Here is a 10,234-nt window from a genome sequence, read left to right on the forward strand (position 1 = left end):
TTTCCGATTTATGAGTCAGTGGTAATACGGTGAACAGTAATTCCGCTGACACTGATACCATCATCGGAATTACCGTCTATGGTATTACCGCCGATAGCACAAATCTGTTTTAACGCCATATTAAAACTTGGGATATGGCAGTATTACTGCTGAAATTGGGCAGTAATACAGCCAAAACACAGCGCAATTACCTCCAGTTTTCAGGTAGAGGTAAATGCGGAGAGGTGCCACAAATGAAGTCACATTTGCACCCAATCCATTCAAGAGGGCTACATGAGGCACACACCTTCCCCAAACATACTTTCAAACACCATGCTGCTAATAGCCTGTTATGCTCACCTGGTATCCACGGGGATGCCACCCAGCCCTGGTTGGATGATTTGCACTCTCAAACCCTCTCCCGGTCCCTTGGTAATGCCTCTGGTTAAAGATGGGTCTTAATATTGTAAAAGGTGGATTCTCCGTCCTGCTCCTCGTGGCAGGGGCGCGTAGATGTGGGGGCGAGCAGCGACCAAGTTACTTCACTGGTGCAAGCCCCCCTTTGGTAATCCCGGCTTGCTGCGACTCCATAGGTTTGCTGCTTTACAGTCTTTTGTATGCAGTTCTTATGTTCCTCTTAGTTCGAATAATGTCTTCCTTCTTTCCTTTTAGGTATGGAAAGGTATTTTGTTGTTGTCATGCAGTTGAGCATGGGCCGGTAGGCGAGAGCGCGGTGTGCGCGATGCTGTCCGGTGAGTAATGCGCGATGCGCGGCACTGTTTCGTCTTTTATATTGCTAACCTGTGTCTTTTCTCTCCTAGCAGGTTGCGATGTTCCTCGCCGAGCGGCGTAATGTTCCAGCAATGATACTGACCAGGAGATGACTACCCAGGTAAGAATTGTGTGGCTTTCTTCATTCGGGAGGAAACGTGAGTAAACTCTTACTAATGCTGTCTTTCTTTCTCCTCTTTCCAGGTTATGGTATTCAAGGATGCATGCGGGGCCGGATGATGGAGTTCGTACCGTCAGGTGAGTGGAACTGAAGTCAGCGATGAATTGAAGACAGGATACTGTTCCAGGTAAGTTTCGTAGTGTTATTTCACTCTCTGCAGGTCCTTGGTTTCAAGTACGCTGGCATCAAAGAACTGGACATGGTGAGCGTTACGATTCCCACAGAAGAATAACGCAAAGCATGTTCTGCTGTTTGGGTGTGGTTTAAATAGTCTCAGGTAAAGTAGTCCAGATAAAATAGTCCCAGGCCTGCCACACCCAAAATAGTCCAGGTAAAATAGTCCCAGGCCTACCACACCCAAAGTAGTCCAGGTAAAGTAGTCCCAGGCCTGCCACACCCAAAAGACTAGACCGCATAGCTCAGTTCCTTGTAACTGAGCTATGTGTGCGCCTCCATGTTGGCTGAACCCCCCCCCCAAGTTAAATAGTCCAAAGTAAATAGTCCAATTCTAATGTTGGTCTTCATGATGGTTATGAGCCTGGCGCCAAAGGCGCCAGGACTGACTCCAAGAGAGTCTTGGATGAGGTTTTAAGGCCTTTGACCTGGCCCTAACTGGAAGGCTGACTTTCCAGTGAGGGCCAGGGGCAAGGGTCATGACAGCACTCCCCCACCCAAGGCCCCTCTCACGATGGCACTTCTGCCTGGTCCTGGTTTGGCTGGGTAATTCTGATGGAACTTTTTAATTAAGCGAGGTGCATGAATGTATTCACAAGGTTCCCATGATCAGTCTTGAGGGCCGTATCCCTTCCAATCAACTAAGTAGTATAGTTTGGATCTGGTGTATTTTGAGTCTAGGATATCCTTTACTTCAAACTCTGGTTCTCTGTCAACTAATACTGATTTTGGTGGTATTGTAACCCGAGTATCGGGTTGTACCGGTTTCAGGAGTGATACGTGAAACACAGGATGAATCTGCATAGTGGGTGGTGGGGCTAATTTAACTGCCACTGGATTTATTATGGATTCAATAGAATAAGATCCCAGATATCGGGGACGAAAGGTCAGAGACCCTTTTATGGGCACATAGTTTGATGCTAACCAGACCTTGTCTCCCAATTTGATAGTCGGGGGGCTTTGCTACGATGTTGGTCAGCAAATTTCTTTTGTCTGTTCTTGGCTTGGAGTAAATGTTCTGCTGCTTCTTTGAAGGCCTGGGAAATAGTCGTATGTAGGGTTTCTACCGGTGGAATTTCCAAAGGGGTTGGGAGATCCAATTCTGAAGTACGTGGATGTCTACCATATATAGTGTAGAAAGGGGTTTGTCCAGTGCTGGTGTGTAATGAATTATTCTAGGCCTATTCAGCTATCCATAATAAGTCCTTCCAATTTCTTTCCACTTGATGTAACATGCAACGTAAGTATTGCTCGAGGGTTTGGTATGTTCTTTCTGTTTGGCCTTCTGTTTGAGGATGTTGACTTGTGGATAGTCAAATGTCAATTTGGGCCATTGAACAGCGTTTCCTCCAGAAGTTGGATACGAACTGACTACCTCGATCTAAGATCAAGACCGATGGAAAGCCATGTAGCCGTACAATTTCCTCCAGGAATACTTTTGCTAAATTCGATGCATTTGGAAAACCCTTAAAAGGAATAAAGTGCCATTTTAGAGAACAAGTCTACAACTACTAAGATGGTGTTGAATCCTTTACTGGGAGGTAGATCTGTAATGAAATCAAGGGACAGTGTGTGCCATGGTGCGGGTGGAATTTCCAATGGTTGGAGAAGACCAGCTGGTTTCTGCTTTTGGGAATTGTTTTGTGCACACACACCAAAAGATTAAATAACTTGTATGATGTCTTTATGCCATGTGGGCCACCTATAGTTTTGTTTTACTTTAGCTAGAGTTTTGGCAATTCCGGGATGACCTTCAATCAGGGAGTCGTGATAACCCGAAATAACCTGCTCTTGTAAATCTTTACTTGGCAAGTATAGACGGTTCCTAAAATATGGTAACTGGTCTTTAATGGTGTAATGTTCTCCTTGAGTACACCACTCTTGTGAGAAAGTGGGATCCATTAAGAGTTGGATCTTGTTTTGGAGTTCACCCTGTGTCAACGTTGTCGTAAAACCCTGGAGTTTGTCTTCTGGAATCATGGCTACTGGATCTGGAGTTATGTATACCTTTTCATCAACACCCATGCGGGACAAGGCGTCAGCCTTTCCGTTTCGGACTCCTGGCTGGTAGGTGATCACATAGTCATATTCAGCGAAGAAAAGAGCTCACCACAGTTGACGGGATGATTGAGCCTTTGCTGTTTTTAGGTATTGCATGTTTTGATGATCAGATATGACCATGACAGTATGTCTAGCACCAAGGAGATAGTGTTGCCATGCCTTGAGAGCTGATTTTATAGCCAAGAGTTCTTTGTCTGTGATAGCATAGTTGAGTATGGGAGGTGAGAATTTTCATGACCAGAAGGCCACAGGGTGTAACTGGCCAGTTCCTGGGTCCCTTTGTGAGAGAACAGCTCCCATAGCCATGCTAGAGGCATCTGTTTCAACTATATAAGGGAGGTCTGGACGAGGATGCCGTAGAACTGGGTCAGAAGTGATTTTTTTCTTAAGTTCTTGAAAGGCCTTCTCTGCTTCTTCGGTCCAATGGAACTTTTATTGTTTTTTCTCAATAGTGATGTAAATGGATGCACTATTTGGGAAAAATCTGGGATGAATCGGCGGTAAAAGTTTGCAAAACCCAACATATTCTGAATTCCTTTAAATGGAGTTGGTGACGGCCAGTTAAGAATGGCATCTACCTTGTGCCTATCCATTCTGATACCTTTCGGTGTGAGGATAAAAGGAGTTTAGTAAGGACGGAGCGGACATGCCTGACATGGTCTTCTTTTGTAGCAGAATACACTAAGATGTCATCAATGTAAACCAGGGAGCAAACGTTGATTAACTCCCACAAAACATCATTCATAAAGTACTGGAATGCAGTAGGAGCGTTGCAAAGTCCAAAAGGCATTACCTGGTATTCATACAAGCCATATTTGGTACGAAAGGCGGTTTTCCATTCGTCTCCTTTCTTCGCTCGAACAAGATGGTACGCCCCCCTAAGGTCCAATTTGGTATAGATTTGGGCGTCTTTGACTTGATCCAATAATTCGGGAATAAGGGGCAGTGGATAACGTTTTTTTACTATGATCTGGTTTAATGCGTGATAGTCGATGCAAGTCCTCAAATCTCCTTCCTTCTTTGGTACGAAGAATAAGGGACCGGCTGCCGGTGATTTTAGGTGGGCGGATAAACCCATTTGCCAGGTACTGATCAAGATAAGATTTCAAATGGAGGTTTTCTGGTTCAGTAAGTGCATAGATTTGACCACGAGGAATTTGCGCACCAGGTATGAGGTCGATCTGACAATCGTAGGGCCTGTGCGGTGGTAGAGTATTGGCTTGTTCTTTCTGGAACACGTCTTGAAAATCTTGGTATTCATTTGGTAGAGTACTAGTCACACCTATTACAATCGCCGCCGTACTGGGAGTAGCTGATGTACATAAGTCTGTTTTCCCCTTTTCTTGGTAATAACACGTGCGAGCACAATCATCGGATAAGGCCAATTTTTTGGCACGCCAATCTATTAGAGGGTTGTGAGCTACCAACCATGGCATCCCTAAGATTAGTCGAAACTGAGGAGCTTTGATGAGATCGAATGCAATAGATTCTCAGTGTCCTTCCTTGCACAGTAGGGTTACTGCTGCTGTACATTGGGTTACTGGTCCGGAAGCTATTTCTGTCCCATCAACAATAGTAACTTTTTCAGTAGTTGACTTAGAGCATAAGGGAAGCCCGATCTCTGCTGCCAGATCTTGGTCTACATAATTCCCAACTGCTCCCCTGTCTATGTATGTGTAACGCTCACCTGGCTCCCACGGAGGCGCTGGGCTAGTCTGGGTTGCTGTGGCCTCTTCAAGCGTGATGCACAGAACTCGGACCACCAATTGAACAGGACCCCCAAATCTTGCTTGTCTGGCCCGTAGGAATATCCTTCTGCAGATGAGAAAGGGGATTAACTGTCTGCAGAATAGTATGCTTGATCCCCCCCTGCCCCCTTTCGTTCTTCTCTGACTTCCTCCGAAACCCCCGGTTTAAGCTCACCTTATGGTTTGGAAGGATGAACTCTCCATCCTGCTTCTGGTGCAGGGGCGCGCGTTCGTCCAGTTACTTCACTGGTTATCAGAATGGCGCTGGCAAAATCCACTTGACTTTTCTGAGCGATACGCCGTAAGTATGAAGATTCAAAAGTTCAAGTGTGAGCCTCTTTTTATGTTGTCTTCCTAACCTGTGATCTGTCCTTTATTTCAGGTGCAGAACGAAGGCGATGCGTTGAGGGGTTAAATTGCCAATGGTAAAATCAGGTGAGTTAGTGATAAGGGCGACCCCTCCAAATGTCTTTATAATTCCCCAGTAATGTCTTTTGTCCTTTCCCCATAGGGGCCGGGATGCGGTACCTGCCAACGAAGCGGCGCCGACCCAAAATGTGGAATGGTTCACCAAGAAAAGCCGGTAAGTATTATGGCTGAAAATTTGCCTTTCCTCCTGTGTTCCCTCTGCTCACCTTTTGTCTCTTCTTCTCTCCCCTAGGTGCAGAGATGTGGCGACCGGTGCTGACAGCCGCGATGGAGCCGGGAGATGTCTCGAGGACAGGTGAGTGAAGCGCGGCGCTGCAGCGAGCAACGCAATGCTTTTAAATGGAAGTCTTTCTTCAAGAATGCTGGCGTGAAGATTCCGGATGCAGGTAAGAAGTTTAAATAAGTTCTTGGTTTTCACCTTTCTCTTCTCTTCTTTCCTTACAGGTGTTCCAGGTTCGAGGCGGGCGTGGCTGGAGTTCAGGTGCAGGAGCAGACACAGTGAGCGTTCAGCTGCTGGGATGCAGAACAACGCGAAGCACGTGTGGCTGTCCGGGCGTGGCTTAAATAGCCTTGGAAGAAGTCCTAGGTAAGTATTCTTCCACAGCCCCACCCAAGTAACAAAATAGTCCCTCCTAAGCCTCATTTGGCTTGGGTCTTCATGCAGCATGGTCTGCATCAGGTGAGTATGCAGCATGGCCTGCATCAGGTAAGTGCACCAAACACTTTCCTTTATGACAACATGAGCCTGGCGCCAAAGGCGCCAGGACAGAGTCCAAAGAGCATCTATAAGGGGCCGCTGGGCTTTTACCCGGGGGCATGATGCCTGCTCCCGGGGGTGCTGGGCCTGGCCTGGTGCTCCGGGGGTAGGCATCATGACAGTATGCTTCGAGAGCATGTATCCGAGACGGTTGTTGGTGATTGATCAAAATTACTGGTAATGCAAAGTGTGAGGTCTGTGGCTCATGCTACTCACTCGACAAGCGGACCTCCACGCTTGCCGGGCTTCGTAGTTTTCCGACTCCTTGTTATTATCTATCTTCTCTGTGGGTCTAACAGTTCTCCTTGGTGGTTTCACTGGACATTCTTTGAGGAAGTGGCCTGATTTTCCGCAATATAAGCATAATTGCTGTTGCCCTCTCTTGTCTCTTTCAGTTTTAGTTAAAGGGGGCGTACACCTCCGATTTGCATGGGTTCTACCGTGTTTTCCAATGTACGTGTGTTAGGGAGAATTCTCTCTTTAGGCTGAATTTCCTAACCTAGTGAGTCCCCCAGCAGCTTTGCTGGATTTCTGGAGTTTTTTTTTCTCCTGCCAAGAGTGAGACTCTTTTTCTCCCACTCTTGGACATGATTTATGGTGTTCCTTTGACTGTTAATGTGTTTTATGGGCTATGGGGTCCTTTACTCCATAGGGTCTCATGTGTTTTTACTTTGTGTGTTGCACAGCACCCTCCGTGCAGTAACACAGGGGTGTCATAGTGACACCCCACCATAGACTCCATACCCTGGGACTGACTACTGTCTCCCAGGGCATGTAATGTCACCATTGTCTTTACTAGTCTCAAATTAACAGAAACCAGTACAAACCATCATATTGTGGACGTACTGATCGGAGCAATTCGATTGCCCCGGGGTCTGTTAGTCGAGGGGGCACGTCTCCGTCCCCCCTGATCGAGTTTTGGCTGGTGGCAGTGGATACTACTTTTTATATTCGACCGCGAATATATCCCTATGGGATTTTCCCATTGTTCGAGGCTACCAACTTTAATTATTTAATTCTCATAGCCTCGAACATACTGCTGGTTTATTTAATTAATAGTAATTCGCCGGTTGGTATTTTTTGCCAGGACTCGATTCTAAAATGGCGTTTGTGTTCTCTTCTGTGACTCCAACCCAAGTCGAGCCCTTTGTTCCACTTTTTGGCGGGCTTCTCCACAGAAGCCTCCAAAAGTGGTGCCACTACCACAGCGGGTGCGGGAGGGGGTTTAGGCACCCTGGACTGAGTTACCTTGGTAACTCAAGTCGCACTCCTGTGTGATTGGCCCAAACCACTTAGCATGTTTGATTGACAGCTAGGCTGAGTGAATGGGGTTGTGCTGCATAAAAGCAGGGCTTTGGGGACTGGAACTTCAGAAGTCGCCACAGGACCTGAGAATCCGACGAGGGAGAAGCTGAACCGACCTACCACGACAACACCGCCGGTGGAGCCCTGCGGAACCGACTCACGACTTCCCGACGACAGAGAAGATCTCCCGGCTGGAGAGGCTTCTTCCCCTGACTGGTGGGCACAACCAGTTTACCTTCTTCTCTTCGCACCCCAGGCCGGCTTGTGGTCGAATTGCCCAGCGAAGCACCCCGGCAACTGGATAGCCACTTACCACTGGACCGCGAACTAAAGGACCGCTCCTTTTACCTGAGAACTCCGCGGCTGGTTTCTTCCCTGGCAGTGCAACGGACTCCTGTCTTCCTCCCCGACGAGATCCTCTCTTCCCCCGGACGAAGCACCGACTTGCATCCGCTGCCAGGAACAACTGCCCCCGCTAGAGTATTCTCACCACTTTAAGGTACTGTGTCTGTCCGGCCTCCCTTTCTAAAGATTGCTACAAGGTAATAATAACCCCTTAACCTTCTGGACTGGGCTGGCAGCCTTGACCTTCTAACTGGTCCCTTTCTTTTGGTCCAACCCTTTTTTTTGAACCTTTGCAAGACTCTTGTGCACTGCAACCGTGTGACCGTGGACACATTTCGTTTGATCCTCTTAAAGTGGATCCGGCCTACTGAACTCTAACTTCACGGTTTTACTTTGCCTTCCTCTCTTGTTGTGTTCTTGTAAAAGTGTTGGGATCTGTTTCAATTTATTCTCTGCGTTTCTCTCCCTTTTAAAACGAATTATTAGAGTGCCATCTGCGTTAAGCGCTCACCGCTGTCTGAAAATAAGTGGGACTTTACTTAAGACTTGTCTAATATTCTTTTAAGGGAGTGTATATCGTTTAGTGACCGTGTTCTTGAATTGCTTACTATTAGTGCCTGTGTGTTTTTCTAGATGTGGTTTTAAATAAATAATTATATCTCTTTTACACCAAGCCCTGGTCAGTGTTTACTTGTTCCATTGTGTTCTTTTGACCTATTGTGAATACTCTGTATACTGCCTAACTCTTCTTGAGGGAAGTCTGAGTGCTCAGCCACAGCTACCAAGTGAATCTGTGTGGTACAGACTGCTACCAAGTGGGTTTACTGCCAAGCACCTGTAGTCTTAAATCTTTTGCAGTGGTCCCAGAGGGAACTGCACAGGTTTCTGCCTAACAACGTGGAACATTATCCTTTGACCGGACATACACAGCTCGAGTGTCTAACCTTATCCGGTCCGCTTTTCGGTCTTGTAATCTGTGATCTAATTGCACCACAAGGTTGATGAATTCTCCACAGTCTTTAGGTGGGTTAACCACTTGAGCCAGGACATCCTTTAGTTCCCCTAGTAGACCCCGATGCAATAGTGTGGTCCTTTTTTCCTCCGGCCACCCAGCTTCACCGACTAGTCTGTTAAATGTTGCTATATATGTAAGCAAGTCTTGACTTCCTTGATGGAGTGACAAAAGTTTGTTGTCTAATGCTTGGCCTTGGGTATGACGAGCAAAGAGTTTTTCCATTTCCATCTGGAAACCCCCAAAGTCATGTAACAACGGGTTATCCTAATTTACCAATGGTACCGACCAATCTGCTGCACTGCCACTCAGATATGACAAGACAAAAGCAACCCGCGATTGGTCATTAGGAAAAGCCCCAGGTCTGCAAAGGAAATGAAGACGACACTGGTTCCTGAACCTTGCATACTTTTTGGGGTCCCCTGTAAATCGTTCAGGTGGAGCTAAAGGAACTGCCGCAGGAAGGGTTATTTGTACTGCATTGGTGGAAGAAGTTGGTACAGGTGCTGGCGGAATGTTACTAGGCAATGGGGTCTGTCCTGCCTCTGATTGGAGCAATTGTTTACTTATTTTGTTGGTACCATCCTTAGTAACAATCAAATCCCTCCTAAGAGCGTTGGTTTCTTGCCTGGCTGAATGTACTTCAGCGCGTAATTGCCCCAACAACTGAACTAACTGGTCAGTCTCTGAAGTCTCCATGACGCCCAGGTGGATAATATTATTGAGTCTTTGCATTCTGTTACGCTCACCTGGTATCCACGGGGACACCACCCAGCCCTGGTTGGAACATTTGCACTCTTGAACCCTCTCCCGGTCCCTTGGTAATGCCTCTGGTTAAAGATGGGTCTTAATATTGTAAAAGGTGGATTCTCCGTCCTGCTGCTCGTGGCAGGGGCGCGTAGATGTGGGGGCGAGCAGCGACCAAGTTACTTCACTGGTGCAAGCCCCCCCTGTGGGAATCCAGGCCTGCAGTGACTCTGTAGGTTTGCTGCTTTACAGTCTTTATATGAAGTTCTTATGTTCCTCTTAGTTCGTATAATAATGTCTTGCTTCTTTCCTTTTAGGTATGGAAAGGTATTTTGGTGTTGTCATGTAGTTTGAAGATGAGCATGGGCCGGTAGGCGAAAGCGTGGTGTGCGCAATGCTGTCCGGTGAGTAATGCGCGATGCGCTGCGCTGTTTCGCCTTTTATATTGCTAACCTGTGTCTTTTCTCTGCTTGCAGGTTGCGATGTTCCTCGCCGAGCGCCGTAATGTTCCAGCAATGATACTGACCAGGAGATGACTATCGAGGTAAGAATTGTGTGGCTTTCTTCATTCGGGTGGAAACGTGAGTAAACACTTACTAATGCTGTCTTTCTTTCTCCTCTTTCCAGGTTATGGTATTCCAGGATGCAGGCGGTGCTGGATGATGGAGTTCGTACCTTCAGGTGAGTGGAACTGAAGTCAGCGATGGATTGAAGTCAGGTAAGTT

This window comes from Ambystoma mexicanum, chromosome 1q, assembly GCF_040938575.1.
Source record: "Ambystoma mexicanum isolate Mex_15411 chromosome 1q, UKY_AmexF1_1, whole genome shotgun sequence".
Classification (NCBI taxonomy): Eukaryota; Metazoa; Chordata; class Amphibia; order Caudata; family Ambystomatidae; genus Ambystoma; species Ambystoma mexicanum.